At 37.0% G+C, this 22,994-nt stretch overlaps 1 protein-coding gene across 16 annotated transcripts in view; it reads left to right on the top strand.

The window, feature by feature from the left end:
* Window positions 1-22,994, top strand: part of LOC139456225 (RIMS-binding protein 2-like) — a 316,067-nt gene that overhangs the window by 7,713 nt on the left and 285,360 nt on the right. Inside the window, exon 1 of one of the 16 annotated variants that reach the window (XM_071237831.1) lies at window positions 21,794-21,851. The exons of the other annotated variants lie outside the window; for them this stretch is intronic. The gene's annotated coding sequence lies outside the window, so the exon portion shown is untranslated. Of the gene's footprint in view, window positions 1-21,793; window positions 21,852-22,994 lie in introns of those variants that run through there. 16 annotated transcript variants of the gene reach the window in all.

Below are 22,994 nucleotides of genomic sequence, written 5' to 3'. Positions count from 1 at the left end.
TCTTTATGTTGACAAGACCAAATAATGACAGATGGTCATTTGTGGAGTTAATATCGCTCAATGCCTTTTGTTATTCTCTCAATAAAGTTTACTTAAAAACTGTAAATTTTTCATTTAACTCGTCAATTGAGACTGTTCGTTTTGCAAAGCGCCATTTTTGTCACTTGACCAACATGTATTCTTTCGCTTCCAACAGCGGTCTCCTTCTTTTCAAGAATATTTTTTCTCAAAGTTGATTTTGTATATAATGATGTCTAAATGTATGATAAAGAATTTTGGTGACCCTAAATATTTTTGGATACTTTTGTTTATATTTTTTAAGATTTTGCAAACACGAAACTACTTTTTGAGTCACAAGTACAAGAGGTAGTGTACTGTTCCTGTGCGTAAGCTGGGGAGAATTTACGCTTCAAGCTTTTAAATTTGTAACGAAATATTTTAATTTCCTGGTAGACTACACAAAAAGTATATAATAAATAGGACGCCACTCGTGAAAATATCTTCTTTCCCCCCATCACTCAATGAGAGAAACATGATATTTCATACAACACATGAAATATCCTCTATTTATTTTTGATGAAGCTTTCAAACCAAATCATCTTTTCAAAGTGACATAGGGACCCACCTATTTCAGGTATTGCAATTTGCATAGTTGCAATTTTAGGAATGCCAGAAATATGATTGTGGGTTCAAATCCTGGTTCACCTGATTATGTTCCTCGGTTTGTCAGCTAGGTACCCATGCTTGCAGTTTCACCAATGTGGTAAATGTCTAAGACCTGCATCGCTTCTGCCATTCCTCCCACATTAAACTGACATGCCATGATATAACGCCAGTACAAGAAAGCAATGTCAAGCTAAACTCACTCACTCACTTGTCTCTTTGGGGGCACGGGTGGTCCAGCCGCTGCAATTCACTGCAGAGTTACGTCCCTTTGGCACGCCAGAAACCTATGATTGTGGGTTCGAATCCTGTTTCGCCCCGAATATGTTTCTAGGTTTGTCAGCACCATACCCTATGCGTGGGTTTCACCAAAGTGGTAAACGTCTTAAACCTGTATTACTTGAGGCTTTTCTCCCACATTAAGCTGACACGCCATGATATAACTGGAATACTGTTCAAAGCGGCGTTAAACCCAACTCGTGTCTTCAAACTTGCATCAAACAAATAATATGCGACTATGGACTTTGTTCATAATGGAGTACCGGTACATTTCTTTTCAACCTTTTAGAAGTATTAGCTTCTGATAATTGATAGTCTATTGACTGTTGCTGTCTCTTTATGAATTCAGCAAGGCCAGTGTTTGTTTATTTGGTATACGAACCCTAATTAGTTGTAACACCTTTCTGATCAATGGAGGATCTGTTTCCAAGCAGTTCAATTTGTAACTTTGCACAAACAACTGAATTACCAGATAACTCAACCAGTGTAGAATATTAACTTGTGCTGGGGAATTGTTATCTACAGTCTATAATAATTCAGGCTGTCAAAATGTTTTCCACTTATTCAGTTCATTGTGGCTGCACATGCTATATTTGTTTATCACAGATAAATATTAAAGATATAATACCATATTTGCCATGATAAGTGCTTATAAGATTGAATGAGTTGGGTTTAACGCCGCTTTTTACAGTATTACAGTTATATCTCGGTGTGTCAGCTTAATGATGGAGGAAAGCCCGAAGTGATGCAGGTCTCAGACGTTTACCACTTCGATGAAACCTACGAGCACGGGTATGGTGCTGACAAACCTAGAAACATAATCGGGGCGAACCGGGCTTGGAACCCACAATCCTAGGTTTCTGGCATGCCCAAGGGACGCAAATCTGCACAGCGAATCGCGGCGCCTTAGACGACTGGGCCACCCATGCCCCCTTAGAAGATTGACAAAAGGGGTCACCTGTTAAAAATATTCAAAAGTTTATTTTCTGGGATTGAGCAATTGTGAGAAAACATCAGTGAAACAAAATGTTTTTGAAAATAGTTACTGGACAATCATATTCCCCTTCTGCGCTTTTTGGTGTAAAAAAATATGAAATATGCACAAGAAAATGTACTCTCATTCAAATTTTCATTCTTAGTAGATTGAGTTTATGTAGATTACTCACAGATTGGTCTGGTAGTTGGTCAGGGGAGCTTATTGGAGAAGGGTCTTCAATTAGAAACTAGTGCTGTTTAGCTTGAGAAAACTGCTTTCTGATTGGCTGATGACAACTTTGTGTTAGTCATTTCATTGGTCGTTCTGATGTGACCTGTAATGGGATGTCCTCAGATCTTTGTTTAGCGGTAGCAGGATCCAAGATCTAATTTAAATGATATCGTTTGAGCATTTGTTTTCAATAAGAATAACACAACAACCAATCACACCTAAATATTGACTTAATTGTGATGACAAGATGCAAGATGACAAGATGCACCCTCGTTATAAAAAACCCATTTACACTTAATGTTTTGGTTAATGGCAAAAGGAATACGAAGAAAATATAACTGCATGTCAAAGATTCTGGCAAAAAGGCAACTAGAGTAGAACATGGATATGACAAACTACGAAGAGACCAGAGAAATCAGTTTGTTATATCCGTTGTTCGTTATATACGTTTTCGTTCGGAAATGTCCGCCATCTTGGATAAAACAAAACACAATACACCCAATTGCAGCATTGACTTGTATTAGCAGTGATCACTTCATAGCATTCAATTGATAACATTTCATAACATTAATTTAAGTATAACAAGGTTGATCCGTCACCGCTGATTGTGTTGATTCGCTGCGATTGTGTTGATTCGCCGCTGATTGCGTACAGACAATTGTCAGTGACACTTGGCACTGAGTGAGATTTCTTCGTTCGCTATACACGCCACTAATTAGTGGAAGATGGGCTTGTCGGGGATCAGATATCAGTTCGTTGTATCCGTTAGTTCGCTGTAGAGAGTTTGTTACGTAAGTAAATAATATATGATATTATATTGGAGATAAATCAGGGATTTTTTAACAGTTTGTTGTATCCGTTTGTTCGCTCTATCTGTGTTTGTTTTATCCGTGTTCTACTGTATGATTAATTGTAATGGAAATGTGATGGAAATTTGGTTTCCGAGGACCATGCCCATTCCATGTGCGATTGTGTTTGTGCAGCACACACTGTACATGATATTGATTGCATCCTGTCTGTCTGGGAGGAATTGTCTCTATATTGGCAGTAGACTTGCAGGATAAGCTGTTGGCGCCAGACCTAGCCATGTGGTTTTGTTCTGTGATAACCATTATTGTAATAGACCTGTGTTTCATCTTTGTGATCCTTTGGTGAATCTTGGGAAGAATAGTTCCCAGGACTCAATGCTAATTGTAGGGCCACATATTTATTATTTTTCATTTCATTTCACGGGCCTGCTGTCCCTACTGAAAAGAGGCTGAAACAGAACTAGATGAAAATGACAATATTTATTTTTCAAACAAACAAACGATTAATATAGTTATTCATTTAATTTGTTTTTTTCAACTGATCTTGTGTGGAAAAGCAGGAATAAACATAAAACAAAAACTCCGCCTAGGAGTGGATTCAAATGAATACTGGCTGGTTACAAGAGTATTCTGATTGTGTGTCATTCTACTAGGTGGATCGCTGTTCATGCTATCAACCGCTGGTTTGCCTGGCCCAATTTTTATGTGGAATAGGTCTTCAGCAACCCATGCTTGCCGTTAAAGGTGACTATGCTTGTCGTAAGAGAAGACTAACGGGATCGGGTGGTAAGGCTCGATGACTTGGTTGATGCATGTCATGATCGTATCCCAATTGCGTGGATTGATGCTCATGATGTCAGTCACTGGATTGTCTGGTACATACTCAAATTTTTACCAAATGCCGTCATGTAGCTGGAATATTGCTTAGTGTGGCATTAAACAAAAAGAAACAAACAAACAAACAAATATTATTATGATATAGCTTGAAATTAGTGACCAAAGCATAAAACAGCATTTACTCACTTTCTGTGTTTGTTACTCTAATGAAATCGGGGCTGGGAGTGTTATGATCAGCATCAATCAACCCAGTGCTTGTATCACTGGCCCTGGGGCATGTGGTGGCACACAATAAGCCAGATGACAGCTAGGGTCGATATATTCCCCTCCCCCCCCCCCCCCCCCCCCTTCCCGGTCTGGTGCAATTGAGAAATGGAGTTTTGCCACTTATACCCTCATTTTGGTTCACTGCTATGGTATGCTTGTCGTATCAGGCGACTAACAGTATCGGGTGGTCAGGCTCACTGACTTTGTTGATGCATGTCATCGCATCCCATCTGCGTGAATTGATGCTCATGATGTCAATCACTGGATTGTCTGGTTCAGACTCAATTATTTTCTGACTTCATCATATAGCTGGAATATTGCTGAGTGCGGTGTTAAGCAACAAACAAACAAATCCGTCTTTATGATGTCAAGTTAACAAGATTTGACAGTGGGAGCCAGGAAAATGCTGGCTATGCAGAGTTGTGTCCCTTTGATGTGCAAGGATCTGGTCATGGGTTTGAATCCAATCCATTCATGGATGGGTTTATTCTTGCCCTAGGTTGCCTTTGAGACCTGCAGAGAAGGAAAATATTTGCAAATTCATACATTAAACTAATTTTTTTTTGCAAATTTTGCAATTTTCAAATGTATTGATAATTTGATGTCAGTTTTATGTATCATGATTGTCAAATCAGCTGAGCATCTGTATGGGACACAAGTCCAGTGCATGCCTCAAAACTATTGTGTATGAGGCTTGTGACTTGATACATATAATAACAAGGTTGTCAGTCTATTCATAAGTACCTTTATCAAATTTCACATATCACTGGCTATAATAACCCACATAATTGACAATAGCAACTTTAAGACTGTTCCACAAACGTGGACAACCACAGGCTAAGTGTGTTTAGTCTCTTGTTGTATTGATACTATCAGTGAAGAGGTATTAGGAAACTGTATGGAAAATAACATTTCAATCTGAAATAATTTTCTAAGAATATATAATAACTCAAAATATATGTTTATGGAGAGTACAAACAAGTTTAAGAAAGGCATATTTTCAATCAACACAGAATTTATTGAAAATTTATGATATTGTTGCAAAAATAATAGGAATTAAATGGCCTAGCCTCATTAGAAAAATATGTATATAGGCCATTCAATTTTTTTTATTTATTTTTTATTTTGGGAATTTTATTCTTTTTTAGGCCAGTATGTTTGACATCACCAATTGATCTGGCCATTCTCTGAGGCTGAAATTGGACCATACAGGCAATGTTAAACATTAAACATGGTAAAAAGTCGTCAAAATAATGACAACATATCCAGTTTAGGTTATTGTACTGATAGCATGTTGTAGTTTGCTTGTTTTGTATTTAATTTAATGTGGAACTATCTTTGCATTCTTAGAAATAAGCTGGAGCACGGATAGCCCAGTTGTATGACTCACTCACTCACTCCACTTGCTCGCTAGCTAGCTCACTCACTCACTCACTCACTCACTCACTCACTCACTCACCCACCCACTCACTCACTCACTCACCCACCCACCCACTCACGCACGTACTCACTCTCTCTCTCTCACTCACCCACCCACCCACCCACTCACTCACTCACTCACTCACTCACTCCACTTGCTCGCTAGCTCACTCACTCACTCACTCACTCACTCCCACACACTCACTCACTCACTCACTCAATCCCACTCACTCACTCACTCACTCACTCAATCCCAGTCACTCACCCACCCACTCACTCACTCACTCACTCACTCACTCACTCACTCACTCACCACACTTAATAGAAAACCATAGATAAATGCCTGGACATGGTAGATTTCCCCAGCACGATGTGGTCTCAAGTTTCATGGCATTCACCATAACGTCCCAGCAACTCCACGCTATGGGGCTCCAGGCATGACATGGAAGTGTGCCTTGTAATTAATTGAGTAATCTATTTCACAGCTGACAGGACTCAAAGACAGACAAGTATACTTGTATATAGGCTGGTGTAGATAACATGTTTAATCACACAGGGAGGGCATGGGATACTTGTTTATTTCAATGTATAACAGTACATTCCATTGTATAACTGTACATTTCTTTGTATAACAGTACATATTGTATTCTTGAATGATTTATATGGGCATATAATTGTGTGTTGTCGTCGTACATAGGTACATGGTTATAAAAGGTTTGTGTACATTTACCAAGGGAATTTATTTTCTTCTCAAGGAAGTTACAATGCATGTTGTTGTTTTTTGTTAAATTGATTTTATGTAAATCTGTTTTATGTCATTTTGAAAGGTAGATCTTTTGTGTAAAGCTTTTGAATATGTTGGGAGTTGGAACGTCACCATTTATTAGGCAAGACCAACTTGTTTTCTTTTGTTAACGTTTTCTTGGTTACCAGACCAAGCTTGGAGTCAAATTAGACCCAAACAATTATTTTGTTTCAGTTCTTTTGAGGTTCATATAGGCCTTGTTTTCTGTTGTTTATTTGATATGCAGACCAAACCACCTTGTCCAAACAAGCATTTGTCTAGGCCTTATCAGAGACTGTATTTGGCCTTAAGTCTGCAGCAAATGTCAGTAAACATTCCCAAACTGGAATTAAATTGATGAGTTAGGCTAACATTTAGTCTCTGAAATCTTATGTTACACAATATCCTTCTTGACTCTAAAAAAAATTTTTTTCCCTATGTGTATGCTGATTTCAGGATAGAAATAGGAATAGAGCTAGACTTGCTTTTGTATCCATTTCTAGATTATTATTTTTTCGTCATAAAATTATATATTCCATGGTCATGGTGCAGGACTATTGATGAGTATACAATGCCATTTAGAAAGTGGTCAAAAGTAACAAATGTTATATTTGGGATAATACTTTCTTAGTGAAGTACAGATTCTCATACTTTTGTTGTTTTTTGGGTTTGTTTGTTTTTTGGGGTGGGGGTGGGGGGAGGGTGGTGATTGCTGCTGATTAGGTACCTCACTCAGGCAGTGTGGGTTCAAATCCAAGGTGGGACTCAACCCCCAAAAGTACTAGAATCTGTACTTTACTAAGAAAGTGTTATCCCAAATATATCATTTGAAATTCAAACGTTTATAATTCATATTGTATCTAATATTATGGCTTAGTCAACAAGTTTTACCGTATATGACCGCGGATAAGCCGACCCCGTAGATAAGCCGAGGTGCTAACTTGACCATTGAAATACGAGAGAAAATGATATGACCCGCAGATAAGCCGAACCAGGAATTGAAAGGCAAAAAACACTGCGAAGTCGGACTGCAAGACATGTGCCGGTACTCGCAGATATTCAAAAATATAAGATGAAAAACGTTGTAATTATATTGAAAAAGTCATTATTATTTCTAATAAAGATTTAACAAACCAGTCATCCACTTTCATAATGTGGGAAGCTGTTTCTCGTTGTTTTTTTTAATCTCATAACGATCGTTATATGTTGCCATCAACAACAAGCGCCATTTTGTGAATCGGTGTATATAGAATTATGAACCCGTGAGAAAATATATCAGCTAGAGCGAGTTTGAATTCAGCATCGTAAGTATGGCGTATTCGTTTCAAACTCATGATGAGAATGTCAGTCAGTACTTACTTACTTACTTTGGAGATTTAAGTCAGTCAGTAAAAATATACTAACTTTTATAACCCCCTTTACACCACTATTGTATGTTAATCCAATTGAATTAAATAAACTATCATACTATGAACACATTGAATGACCATCACTTACTCACAGGCTTCTCCAGTTTATTAAACTAATCTCTCGAAAACAAAGGAATTAAGCCCCTACTCCCAACACGATCGCTAAGCACCCACAACTTGAAAATGTTTGTGTAAACAACATGACAATACCAATCGGCCCGTTATTATCAATGCTCATTTCCTTGTGTACCGTGTTGCTTTTTAAACAACAGGAAGCAATCACAGTGATCACCGTTTGTGACGTCACAGGAAACAGCTGATCACATGTTTTTGCAAATGGCGAACGGAATAACTCGCCGATACAGTTGTTTATTTGCCTCTTTCAATAAAGGTAGACACTTGTTCATTATCAATTTATGAACTTTGCAAAACGTACGTAATAGCTATTGGCGATTTCATCTGGGGATTATATATTATAGCTGTGAATTACATATATTGTTACATGTAAAAATTGTGGAGTTTACGAAGAACGATAAACTTTGAACATTCAATTGAAAACTTATTATCGGAAGTAGTAACATGTATAACATTTTTTTAATAATGACAACATTGGTGTATAATAATAACTTTATTGATAATTTATAACAATAATGGCTCTAGTCGTGGCAACTTCCAAACTTTCGGGAAGTTGTGATCTATCGGACCGTCATTCAGGCGATGTTTCTGACAGATTACGATCTGAAAAATACTATCATGAAAGTGTATCCCGTGGATAAGCCGACCCCTTTCTACAGAATCTTTTTTTTGGTCCTCAAAATTCGGCTTATACGCGGTCATATACGGTAATCAACTTATCCAGTTTGTATTTCACTGACATCAAGACCAATAAATAGGAAGAGGCTTAAATTGTTATATTTACATTATTGAATGTGATGTTAATATACAATGTCAAAAGATCTGAATTTATGAAAATAGGAACTTTAAAAAATCACAATTTTGAACAAGATAACATTGTTTCCCTCCGTTTGCATACAAGAGCTCTGGGATTGGAATTTGAGATAAATCCCCGTTAAGCTTCTTCAGATCATCGCATCTCACTGTAAGTAATGGGTAAAGCTTCATGTGTCATCTTAAAAAACAATACTTTTTGGAAGAAATTGTTTTACAGATAAGGCCAATTGAAGCTTAAAAGACATAATCAGATAATCAATGAAAATAATGAACATTTATTGGTATTTGCCAAACCCCTTCATCTTTAATGGATATGACTAATAGTATCATGCAATATTAATGTAACTTTTAACTTTCTACAGTAATTGATCCAAAAGATTATATGTAGTCTCTGTGTGCTGCAGATCTTATGACTAGAACGGCGCCTTCTCCATGTAAGTACATTTTTTTGTAATGTTAATAAACATCCTGCACTCTGAGCATTACTTGTATATATTTTTTCCCAATAAACTGACGAGAATATACAGGCCAAGTAAAATAGAAAACAGCTATTTGTATTTTAACCAAGCTGATTTGTCACCAAAATCTGTAAGTCATAAAAAATGAGCTATAGGTGGGCCTATGTTGTCATTACATAGATCAGTACTGATAGTGAACATCTGAACATAGAAAACACATTAACAGATGTACCCTGTGTTCTCCATCTTGAAACGTTTGTTTACATGTGCAGAATGTTGAATGACTGGAGTGTTTAATAGTGAATCCTTTTTGTAGCACATTGTTTATGTTTACATGTGGAGAATGTTGAATGACTGGAGTATACTATAGTATATCCTTTTTGTAGCACATTGTTTATGTTTACATGTGGAGAATGTTGAATGACTGGAGTATTCTAAAGTATATCCTTAGTGTAACACATTGTTTATGTTTACATCTGGAGAATGTTGAATGACTGGAGTGTATAATAGTATATCCTCTTTGTAACACATTATATATGTTTACATGTGCAGAATGTTGAATGACTGGAGTATACTATAGTATATCCTTTTTGTAGCACATTGTTTATGTTTACATGTGGAGAATGTTGAATGACTGGAGTATTCTAAAGTATATCCTTAGTGTAACACATTGTTTATGTTTACATCTGTAGAATGTTGAATGACTGGAGTATATAATAGTATATCCTTAGTTTAACACATTGTATATGTTTGAATGTAGAGAATGTTGAATGACTGGAGTATACTATAGTATATCCTTAGTTTAACACATTGTTTATGCATACATATGCCAGGGCCTTATTCAAGGACTTTGATTAAAAAGATAGTTGCACCTGACAAAACCAGGTTACACCCTGGCCCTATAAGTGTATCATAAATAAAATATAGATGCATTAACTAATCTAAATCTGTAAAATCTCAGATCTCAGAAGACTATACCATGTGTCATATTAATTATGTAGTAAGGTAAATAAAGCTCGGAGGTTCAGAGTGTGTTCAAAGATCAGTGTGGACAAGTAAGGGTTAGTCAGACAACATTTGAATTTCTTGACAAGCACTTGGTGCATGTAGACATAAATGTTAGGTTGCATTTTTCAATAATAGGTTGCAGTGATGTATGTTTTATTTAAATCAACCTCTGTTTGAAGAATGTTGAATGATTAGAGCATACAACTGTTTATCCTCAATTTAACACAGTAATTATGTTTATTGATGTTTAAGAGAAGTACACTCTAGTTTCCCTTTATGAAACCCTCCTGACTTCTACCCAGTAGGTTATCAGCAATCGTTAAATGCCCCGAGACAGTAGTAATCGCAATGTTAGCCAACACCGTAAAAACGCACGTGGAGTCAATTTACCTCTTGCAAACTCTCATCAAGAGCAGGAAAAATTGTATCTCCTTGCCCAGACAGATATTTTACACTTCCCAGACACAGCAAGGAGGAGTCATAGTCAGGGATGCGAGATGAAGAAGAGTTTTGCTCCAGATGTTCAACTTTTTTTTTTTAACTGTCTTCGTCAACAGTGCACTTAATGTTGTGGTTCAGGAGTAGGTTTCATTGTGGACTTTGTCAGTGAAAGACGAGGGGTGGTGTGAGTCAGCTGATGGTATCCTGGGACCTCCCACTCAGTAGGTGGGGAGGGGTGTTGGGGTGGGGTAGCCAGCCATGTGGTAAGAACCAGGTTTGATTCCTTGTGGGTACAGTGTCTGAAGCCTTTTATTTGTGTGCCCTGTTGTGATATTGCTTGATTACTACTGTAATATTGCTGGAATATTTTTGGAATGTTGCTGGCTTATTGCTACAATATTGCTGAACTATTCAAGAATTATTGCTGGAATATTCCTGGAATATTGCTTGGATATTGCTGGAATATTGCTTGGATATTGCTGGTATGTTGCTAGGAGATTGCTGGACTTTTCCTGTGATATTGCTGTAATATTGCTAGGATATTGCTAGACTTTACCTGTGATATTGCAGGAATATTGCTAGGATATTGCTGGACTTTTCCTGTGATATTGCAGGAATATTGCTAGGATATTGCTGGACTTCTGGTGACATTGTTGGAATATTGCTAGGATATTGCTGGACGTCTGGTGACATTGTTGGAATATTGCTAGGATATTGCTGGACTTTTCCTGTGATATTGCTGGAATATTGCTAGGATATTGCTGGACTTTTCCTGTGATATTGCAGGAATATTGCTAGGATATTGCTGGACTTTTCCTGTGATATTGCAGGAATATTGCTAGGATATTGCTGGACTTCTGGTGACATTGTTGGAATATTGCTAGGATATTGCTGGACTTCTGGTGACATTGTTGGAATATTGCTAGGATATTGCTGGACTTCTGGTGACATTGTTGGAACATTGCTAGGATATTGCTGGACTTTCGGTGACATTGTTGGAATATTGCTAGGATATTGCTGGACTTCTGGTGATATTGCAGGAATATTGCTAGGATATTGCTGGACTTCTGGTGACATTGTTGGAATATTGCTAGGATATTGCTGGACTTCTGGTGACATTGTTGGAATATTGCTAGGATATTGCTGGACTTCTGGTGATATTGCTGGAAAGTTGCTGACCATTGCTGGAGGTTTCCTGGAATATTGTTCTAATATCGCTTGATGTGGCAACAAATATTCTCACTCACTGATGTCTACAGAATGTAAATTTTTTATCCTCAGTGTATTGTCCACAGGTACTGGATTAACTTCCATGGGATGTTTTATTGGATCAGCCTCATGTTTCGTGTGATAAGGAGGTATTTTATCTGGAAGCCAGATGTTGTTTTATTTAAAAATCTTTTAATGGTTTTCTCGTTTACTTGAATTGGTGCTGTAAAACATCAAAAAGAAAGTTGAACTCTCTCAAAGACAATTTGCTTTTTCTCTCTATGAAAAATATTATGGGGCCGTCATTTATTGTTCTGAGGTTCTTAAGGGTTGTGAGCAGTATGTGTACAAATAATTGTTAACAATATCAAAAGAATTTGGGAAAAAAAACAATAGCAAGATTATGTAACAGTGTTGACATTCAGTAAAGTTTGAAAAATGCATTGGAATCTTCTAATAATTGTAAATGAGAAATCATTGATTGCTATTATTTAAAAGGGGGGGAAAGTATTACCATGCTATGTGGAAAAAGTACCAATTTAAGAAAACTTCAAAACTGATAAAACTGATAAAAGCGCCGAATGTTTTGATGTTTTTAAAACATATACATCTTACTCTAGTGATTCAAATAAAGATGTGGACAAAATTAATTCATTACATCAATATGCTACAAATCGTTTAAAGAAGATTGTTTTTAAATCTCTTAAGCTATCCAATAGCTCGTTGGGATTAGTGTTGGTAATATAAAAGCATTCTGTGATTTGGTTTACTCTGAAACTATTTGCCTAACACAGAATGTTTATCAAACTGACATTTAGATGTTTTCTTGCATCAAGAGTAAACATCTGGCCTTTTTGTAATTGGAGAAGAAAAACAAGCTAGTTTTTTTCATCTTTGGTAATGACATACACAGCTGTTTCCTTTAGCGTAATATGTGTCTGATGATTTTGTCTATAACATAAATATCCCACATGTCTTGCTTCTGTTGACATCCATATTTGTTTACATGTTCTTACTACAAAGCTTCAAACATCAGATGATACTTTTTTTTTAAACAATTTTTTTAATTCTTGGGGAAAAAAATGACATATAATTTTTTTTGTGATGCTCTCATGTCTGTAAAATACATTACAAACTAAACTTGTATACATGTAGAAAATTTAAAAAAACATTAAATTTTCTCATAAACTGTATAAAACTATGGCATGATATACACTTAAATGCTCACTCAAAAATCAATTCTACAATGTCAAGCAATTTTTTAGCAAATTATTTTTGATGGCTTCACTTCTTAGGGCCATTGAAGAACAACGGAAGAAAACTGGTGGATGTGTTTAAAATTTATAACCGACCCAATAAGCATTTATTTCATTGAAGGTCAGAGATGTTTATTTTGTTTGTTGTTTAACACTGTTACTCAATCAGCAGTATTTGTGTTATACCACAGCAGTCAAAGTTGAGATGCCAAAATATTTTTGAGGTTCAAATTTCACACCTCTTGAACATGTTGAATAAAAATGATAACAAATATAAATAAAACAAAAGTATGTTCTTTATGCATATCTTTTCAGTTAAACCTAAACATGTCCTGATCTGATTTAAAAAAAAAAAAATTTTAAGTTTGGTTTGGTTTATGGATTTTTAGAATTGAACTTTTCTTTAGTGATTGTTTCATACTTTGGTTAGCGCTATATTGAAGGGCGCAATAATGAGGGAACGCTGTATTTTAGAAAAAACAAATACTTGAGCAGTTAATACACTCACATGTTTCAGAAAGATATTTTAGTGGTTTCCATTAAGCTTTTCTCTCTAATACTTCAACATTAGTACATGTGATCAATGTCATCACCTCTTACAACAAAAGTGTCCTGGGAACCTGATCTGAGTCAGATGCCGACATTTAATTATTTTAACATGTCTGATAATGTTCACAAATTTGACAAACATTTTTACAACTTCCAAAATATGCCATTTCCATTGTTGTTCCGAAATGGACTGTTGTGATATCATTACACTTAAGGAGAATATACCCAACACAGATATAACAGTTGACAGGCTTCCTTTAAATCACAATGATTTTTATAGGCCCATTCAACTCCTCAATACTGCTGACATGTGTACAAATGGTTTTAGATTGTGTTACATGCCCTATAATGGGGCTAAGCCCTATTGAGAGCATGCAATAAGAACCGACCGTATTCGACGTAATTAGCGCCCCGCTCTAATAAGCGCCCATGGCGATATTTACTGATATATTGGCTAGTGAACAAGCCCAATTTGCATCCCTTCCGACTGATCAATATACACAAGACTTATTTATTCGGTATAATACGCACACGTGTGTTATATGCACCCTTATTTATAGGCAATTAAATTCTGGAAACATATATCTGTCGTATATAAACATTTCAGGCTGTCAGCATAAACCACGAAATTTATCTTTCAACTATGTTTTTTTTCACGAAAATAATATTCTATTAAGAGCCCCCTTTTTCTAATTTTGAGAGCGCCCTAGGCGCTTATTACGAGGAATACGGTAAGCCCTATTGAGAGAATGCAATAAGAACCTACATGGTTTATGCCTGTATACCAATAGAAACCTACCACCTCCAGATTTCTTTATTGTAGTGAGGCCTGTGTTGGTTTTACCGTATATGCTGCAATAATTACTTGTGTTTTTTAGGTATAAAATGAAATATATTGATTTGTGTATGTGAATGATACAATTTTAAAATTTTGAATTAGATCTTTATTTGGTAGTATCTTAAACATTCATTTTTGAATATGGGTTTAATTTTTTTGTAAATTGATTCATTTATTTGTCAGGTTTTTTTTATGTGAATAGTAACATGGTTTGATGAAATGAGATGTGTATGTGTTCATACTGATAATGTATTTAATTCTTACCATCTGTTTTTGTCATCTTTCATTACCTCAGTTAAGTATTCCTTGATAATGAAAATAAAAAAAAGTGAAACATATAGACTATGAAAAAATATCACAAATCAATTCCACACAGTAATGAAATAGTAAAATGAAGTAAATATTTTAGATTGACAAGTTAGTGTAAGATAATTTTTGTGTTCAAATGTTCATAACCATCTAAACGGGCAAACGAAAGTATACATTTGAAAATTGGATTTGACACAATTACAAATGGTATCAAGACTTACAAAGGGTGAAAACAGTCATCGAAACAAGGCAAAGTTAAGGTCCAAAACTCAACTTTCATACACGTATCAAATACATCACCATTGAATAACCATTTCTTGTTTCTTCATTTTTAGCCACTCATAATCAAGGATGTTTGTTACAGAGCTACAGATAAGCTGCGTATTTGGGTCAAATACCTCCCCCACCCCCCCAAAAAAAATATATTCAAAACCCAATTACTTTCGATTAACTTGCGTACAGAAACACATGCATTAAATGAAAAACTCAAATGTTTAAAAACAGCACGCGTAAATACCCAATGCAGCTTTTTCAGCATGTGTACAACAGGGCTAATTTCCGAAACACAGTTACGAGCTAATTTACTTTCCGAGTCAAGCATATATTTAGAACCGTTATATACATCTAAAACATTATTTTAAAATAATATTTTTTTAAATCCTTTTTTTAAATCCCAAAATGTGTACTCAGTTTGGGAAAACCCCAATAGACTGATGAATAGATGAGTGAAAAATATTGGTTACCCAATGAAAAATTTAATAACCCAGTTAAAATAGAAACCTTCAAGTAAAAACTCAATTGCTCAAAAAGTTATCCGGAGCTCTGTGTATACTTTCTTTTGCCCATTCTTTTAATTTTTAGACATGTTAAAAAAACAGCAGTAAAAAAAGAAATGCTTACTTCACATAAACAATATAATATATTCCCGAAATTACGTATCTACACGTTTGTGCACTCTACTTAAGCCAAGTACGGTAATCACCTCAGAGAAACTTACCAGTAAATCTCACAGCTCAAGGTCATAATATCTGCACTTTACAATGGGCTATAGCAGCAGGTATGGTAAGTCCAGGTCAGTGTTGGGTACAGGGGCAGATTGGTCAGTCAGTCAGTCAGGTCACCGATGTGAACAGTCTGTGGATAAGATTCTTGGATACCAAACTCGGTTCCGTTGTCTGTGAGTTCTTCCTGATGAAAAGACCTATGTGGCCCTACAAGCCTTATATGAGACAGTGCTACAGTGGAGACTGGGGCAGCGTGAGTTGTGTGTGTCTTTATTTTGTGCAGTGACAACAAAACAATTGAGTACGATCAAATGTTTATTATATACAATACTTGGCATAAGATTCGGGGGCTGACTCGGTGTTGGAAAGGTAACTTACACTGCTGGTAAGTAGTATAAAAAGGCAGCCCTGCGGGTTGCATAAGTAAATTTGAAATATATATGAAAATGACTTAGAACCCTGCGGGTAGATCTAAAAAGCTAAAATGGAAATATGTAGAAAGGGTGATACCCTGCGGGTTTGAGTAAAATGAAAATACTTTGGGGGCCGCAAGCCATATAATGATAGTTTACAGAACGATTGGCTTGCAAAGCCCAAAACGAGGTAAAAAACCGAGAGCCCCCAAAGTCTTTATTTTTTTGTTTTATACATTTTATTTCCCCTTTCCCTGTTACATGAGGAGGATGGCCATCCAGGGCAATGGTCACCCTTACATTCTAAAGACAATGTATGTATACATTTGGGGAAAATTAAATACAAGTATTGGAAATGGTGCCAAGGTGATTTTTAAGAAATATAAAAAAACATACACACAGTCAAGCATTCAAATTATTATTCAAACACAAATCCTGGCAAGAAACAAATATGAGAAAGAGATACACATGTTATTGCTGTTCTGCTTCTTCAAACAATATGGGATAAAAGATCCATGATTTTTCAAATGCTGCTACATTACCATTTGTAAAGGCTATATTCTTCTCAATTTTGTATCTCAGACAAACATCTTTTTGAAGTGTGTGGTTTATTGGGGTGTTTGTTTGGGTGTTTGACAGGGTGAACGCGTCGGGAGATTTCCTGGAATATTGGCTTCACCTTTGCCTTTGAGAGTTTTTATCAATGTATTTTTTAGTTGTGAATATTTTTCCTGCATAGCAGTGTAGATATTTTGATGTTTGATGTTTGAAGTTTTACGTATGGTTTCTTTTCTTTGAAATTGCTGTTTCATGGGTATTGATTTCTTTCTTGTCAGAATTTCATGACTTTAGACTCTGTTTTTGGGGTATATTTATACTTTTGGGGAAAACATGTTAGAAATGTTTGTTAATTACAAGTTGGATGCTTTTTATAAAAGTAGATCTTTTGGGGTTTTTTATCATCAAGTGATATCCATGTTTGGTAGTAGCAACAACAGCAGTTATTACAATTAGTTTTTTGTAAATGTGTTACCTTTCAGTTGTTGTGAAGAGTTATTCCTTCATCAGAGAAAGGGGCGGTCGGGTAGCCTAGTGGTTAAAGCGTTCGCTCGCCACGCCGAAGACCCGGGTTTGATTCCCAGCATGGGTACAGTGTGTGAAGCCCATTTCTGGTGTCCCCCGCAGTGATATTGCTGGAATATTGCTAAAAGCGGCGTAAAACCATACTCACTCACTCATCAGAGAAAATGTTTGATTTTATAGGAAGCTGTCAGTCAGACATATTTATAAATAATCTAATAATGCATTAATAATCCTTAATAATTATATTCAAGGATTCCATTATTCAGACACTGTTATTCATGATCATTGACACATCTTGTTGATGTCATTGCTTTTGTTCATTTCATCATTGGATGGTTTTCATAATCATTTTCACAGCAACATAATGAAATTAACATAGGAATTCCCTTACGTTGTTCCTCCAAACTGAAATATCTTCCTGAATGTTGATATGATATGATGGTCCTGTCACAATCCTGTCAATCGAATGATTGAAAGGTGACAACTTTGAAATTGACAAGTTTTCCTCAAACCATCCTTTCAACATTGAGATCCAGACTTTCTGTATGTAGCGGCCATAAAATTTCCGAGTCCCGTGATGGGTTTCGAACCACGGACCTTCTGAACCAAGGTCGGACACCTTGTCCACATGACCAAAGAGGTTAACCCCGTCAACAAGCTGACAAGGTAAGGATGTCATCTGTGGGATGACTCCACGCCCTGCTACATGCTCCCCCGTCAACAGAAGGCACGTCCCGGGACAGATAGTAGGGTACTGAGGCTTATTTTGCTCAAATTTAATATGAACGTGCTCAGCCCCACGTTGGGCGCCAATGTAGCGGCCATAAAATTTCCAAGTCCCGTGATGGGATTCGAACCACGTACCTTCCGATCTGAGGTCGGACCCTTGTCCACGTGACCAAAGAGGTTAACCCCGTCAGCAAGCTGACAAGATAAGGATGTCATCTGTAGGATGACTGCACACCCTGCTACATGTAGCTGGTTCTGTACCTGGTTCCGCAACAGTAATTTTATCAGACAAAGGCGTCACAATTGAATCACAAAATTAAAAACAGTCAATCAAATCAGTGAAAGGTGACAACCGGGGCCTTCACGAGAAATGCTGTACATAATAGCATTTGTTACGCTGTTACAGTTATGGGAACATAAATTGGTTTCCGGGTTTTTTAATAATAATCAACCGTTTTCATTTACGCAGACAGATGTTGCAGAGAAATTGTCATTATGTAGTGGAGGGAAAGTTGAGTGGGAGATTAATGGGAGATAACTCCTCCATCGTGATTGTCTTGCTATGTATGTGTTGTGGTAGAGCTCCCATTGTGCATCAATCGTTCACAAGTTCTGTCAGGGAGTATTGATCATGGCTGTTACAGTACATTTTGGTGACTTGCAAGGTGCAGTATGATAGTAAAGTTTGTTGTTTAACGCCGCACTCAGCAATATTCCAGCTGTATGATGGCGGTCTGTAAATAATAAAGTCTAGACCAGACAATCCAGTGAGTGACATCATGAGCATCGATCTATGCAGTTGGGGTATGATGACATGCATCAACCAAGTCAGCGAGTCTGACCACCCGATCCCGTTAGTTGCCTCTTACGACAAGTATGGGTTAATTGTTGAAGATCAATTCTAACCTGAATCTTCACAAGTTCTTCACCTGTAAAGGGGCAATGAAACATTGTTGCAAACAAAAGGGACTATCCTGGAAATTTTACCTCTGAGAGAAAAATATCCAAGGGTCCAAAATGCAATGAGATTGTTTGGAGTATGTTGAGGTTTTGCTAATAATTAGAGCTATTTTGTCTTCAAAAGGTGGAGACAATTTGATTTACTTTATTAGGGATTTAAATTATTATGCAATTAATGTAACTGAATGATAAAGAATGATATATTCTTTGGTAATCTATTTTCGAACATTCAATTATTCCACTGCGTATATTTCATTTCGAGTATCAACAATATTCTGCACTCCGCCATTATCAGCTGATGCAAAGCTCCATGCAGCAATGTAGGAATCTGTTATGGACAGTGAGAGATCGCATGCAGTGTGGCAAGTATGCAACTCACTGTTTCGATTGACAGTTTTGGACAAATGAATAAACAAACGTGAGTCATTTTTGACATTTCTAGGTAGAATAGATAATGTTATGCAAGCAATACAACATTTTTTTTATTTTTGAAGGAGAAAATAGAAAATGAGTACAGATTGTATGTGAATTAGTGCAAATATCACTTCTCGCACCTGTCTGCATTGTTTTCGTCATGTGGACGGCATTGTTGACATCATTTGAATCTTATCATGACGTAAGGTCGGAATGATGTCACACTAGAGACGATGTCATAGCTTTCAAGATTGTTGACGTCATTTAACAAATTGTGGTTTTCTAAGACAGTGGTAGTTCTTAGTGCATTTTTCTGAAGTGGAGCTTAAAAGGATTAAAAAAATAATGCGTAATAAAGAAACTTGTGTAAGAAATTCATGTATTACCCTCACTTATGCTTGGGGAAATACAAGTGAGTGAGTGAGTATGGTTTTACGCCGCTTTTAGCAATATTCCAGCAATATCACGGCGGGGGACACCAGAAATGGGCTTCACACATTGTACCCATGTCGGGAATCGAACCCGGGTCTTCGGCGTGATGAGCAAACGCTTTAACCACTAGGCTACCCGACCGCCCCGGGGAAATACAAGAATCCTGACACTTGTTTCTTAAAATCAGCATGACACACATGCTCGTATAATAATCTCTATGTAAGAAATGGTCATACACCATCAAATAACAAGATTTTAGAATTCATATACTACTCAATTCAAGTTAAGGACCACCCTGTTCTTTCTTATTACTATATACTGTCACAGCATGACTTCTTTTGTTCTTTTGAGTAGTATATTTATACTTTGCCCCTTCCATTCACTTGTATCATATTGTGTGATACGATCTTGATATCTAACAAATGTTATATTTGGGATAACACTTTCTTAGTAAAGTATAGATTCTCGTACTTTTGGGGGGTTGAGTCCCGTCCGGGATTCGAACCCACTCTGCCAGAGTGAGGCACCTAATCGCCAGCACACAAAGTCAGCAATCTATCCCACTCAGCCACCGAGGCTTCCACAAAAAATTTAACCTGACAACTGGTTGTCTTTTTTTTGTGCTGGCGATGAGGTGCCTACCTGGAGTCCGGACGGGACTCCACCCCTCCCCCCCCAAAAAAAATACAAGAATCTGTACTTTACTAAGAAAGTGTTATCTCAGGTATAACATTTGTTACATTTGATCACTTTCTAAATGGCATTGTGTGGTTCGATCCTGATATTGTGACACGATGCACCAAATCTTTGTTGAGTGAGTGAGTGAGTATGTTTTTACGCCGCTTTTAGCAATATTCCATATGGCGGGGGACACCAGAAATGGGCTTCACACATTGTACCCATGTCGGGAATCGAACCCGGGTCTTCGGCGTGACATGCGAACGCTTCAACCACTAGGCTACCCGACCGCCCCCAAAAATCTTTGTTGAATTGTTTGTTTGTTACTGACACACCCATTAGATGTTGTATCTAAACAAACCCACGAGGGTTGGAGTGGATTGTCTGTAGGTCAAACCCACAAACTCTACCATGGTAATGTGTCTTGAACTACTATTACAGATAAAAGGTAGTAGATTTTCTGTTTTCTTTTAATCAGTTATAAACAAAATGCCAGGCTAGTATAAATACAAGAATGTTTATGGCACAAATAGATATTCTGTTGACCTTAAGACTGCCATAAGTCATACTGTAGTACCACTTTACTCACAATAATGGGTGGTGGAGTGGTTAAAGTGTTAGTTTAACATGCAGAAGACCCAGGTTCTATTCCCCACATGGGTACAGTGTACACATTTCTGGTGTCTCCTGCCATGATATTGCTGGAATATTGCAAAAAGTGGCATCAAACCATGCTTGCTCAAAACAATGCAATTTTCTGTTGATCAAATTAATGAAACTTGCTCAGAATGTAAACTATATTCCACGCAACTACATTTGGTTATAAAAAATATTTCTGTGGATCAAGCCTTTATTGCCTAAATTCTTTATTTCATGCAACGTTTCCTGATAGAACTGAGTATATTTTACATTAGTATATTTTTTGTAAGTCAAATAATTTTTTTTTAACTATATTCCATGCAACAATACTTGTATCAAAAGATTTTCTGTGTGATTGAATCCATGAAAACTGCCCCAAAGAATCGTATTTTCCATGCAACTATATGTATGTAACAGTAGATTTTCTGTTTATTATATCCAAGGCACTGCTCAAATAACTCCCCATGCAGCTTATAGTATTACAGATAGAGCACATTTTCTGTCTGATTGAGCCAAGTCCTTCCATGACATCTTGGCTGGTAAAGAATGTCCGATCTTATTGTGGTCGCTACAGTGACAATTCCTCATACAGGATATGCAATGAACTACACCAGGTAACTAGATTCTCCATCATGCTTGATTTCATTCGAGTGACAGGTTTTAATCATTGAATCACTCGTCCATATCAAACATGCCACTCAAAATTGAAATAGACTATAAGCCGTGAGCTATGAACAAGGGTTCGTTATTTACTTACTTAATGGCCGAGGGGAACTCTGTGTTTGACGGGTAGAGTTTGGGTACAGGTAGGACTATCTTACCTTTATCAGGTTAACAAGATATCCAGGTGTAGGTCAGAATTCATCAGGTATTTATATCGTCAGACAGTTATCTGTCAGTCATATGACAGGAAGAGATGTAACTCACAGGTATACTAACGAGTTTACCTGAGATTGTAAAATAATCCGTTTTATCATGATTACATTTATTGGGATTTTGAGGAGGTTGTATGATTCGTGATTATCTGTAATGCAGAGTATGTTTAGAGAAGCGTGAGTGTTTGTTTCAGATGAAATTGATGAGTGAAATTGACGAGTGAAATTGATTAGTGAAATTGATTGGGTTTTCATGTATACTGGATCAGGCTTTTGAGGTTTATGTTACCGGTACAGCGTACAGGTATTCTCCTACAGGGAATGTTTACAAACGGGTCATTGCTTCTAGGGTATGGAGAGATCGGAGAGCAAATTGTAACGTCATGCTTGACAGGTAGTGTTTTGTTGTAGGAAGAAATTGATCGTTTCAGGTCTAATATGTAAACCATGTTTACCTGTGTCTATGGACTTGGTGTGGTGTTATGCTGATCCTTTGAAGTGTTGACATATGACTAGGGATAGACACCTGTGATAGTCACCTGTCTAGGTGAAATCATACCTGTCAAGTGACAAAAAAATGAACAGGTCAGAGCCTACCTGTATTGAACAAACAGGTGAGAAAGTGCATTTGCTTATTAAGCAAGGTATAGCCAACAAGGACTCCGGTTGTAAACCTGGTCTGGACATACTGCCGACACATTCCTCAACAGGTATCTTAACGAGGTTTTGAGTTACCTGTAATTAACTGACTGACATAACAATACACGGTCCATTTGCGACCGTGCTTGCATGAAGAGGCTGAGGAAAAATACATTAAGTTGACAAACGGCCTGTCCATACCTGTCGGATTAGTTTCATAGACATTCCCATTGCCTCAGGGTCAGAGATGGCCTGTGAGGGTCGGGGGTGGACCAGTTGAGTTAAATCCAGAGCAGGTCACCACGTGACATTGTCCCTTGGCGAGACACACACATGGATGTGCGGATGTGTGGATACCGTACATGAACAGAAAGACCGCGAGTTCAACTGGGTGAAGTTAATAGCCTTGACAATGCAGTGAGCTTGTGTTTCATG

This window comes from Haliotis cracherodii, unplaced genomic scaffold (assembly GCF_022045235.1).
Source record: "Haliotis cracherodii isolate W230 unplaced genomic scaffold, xgHalCrac1.p SCAF_11, whole genome shotgun sequence".
Taxonomy (NCBI): domain Eukaryota; kingdom Metazoa; phylum Mollusca; class Gastropoda; order Lepetellida; family Haliotidae; genus Haliotis; species Haliotis cracherodii.
Note: the sequence above shows the minus strand (reverse complement) of the source record. Positions and strands in the feature narration are given on the sequence as shown.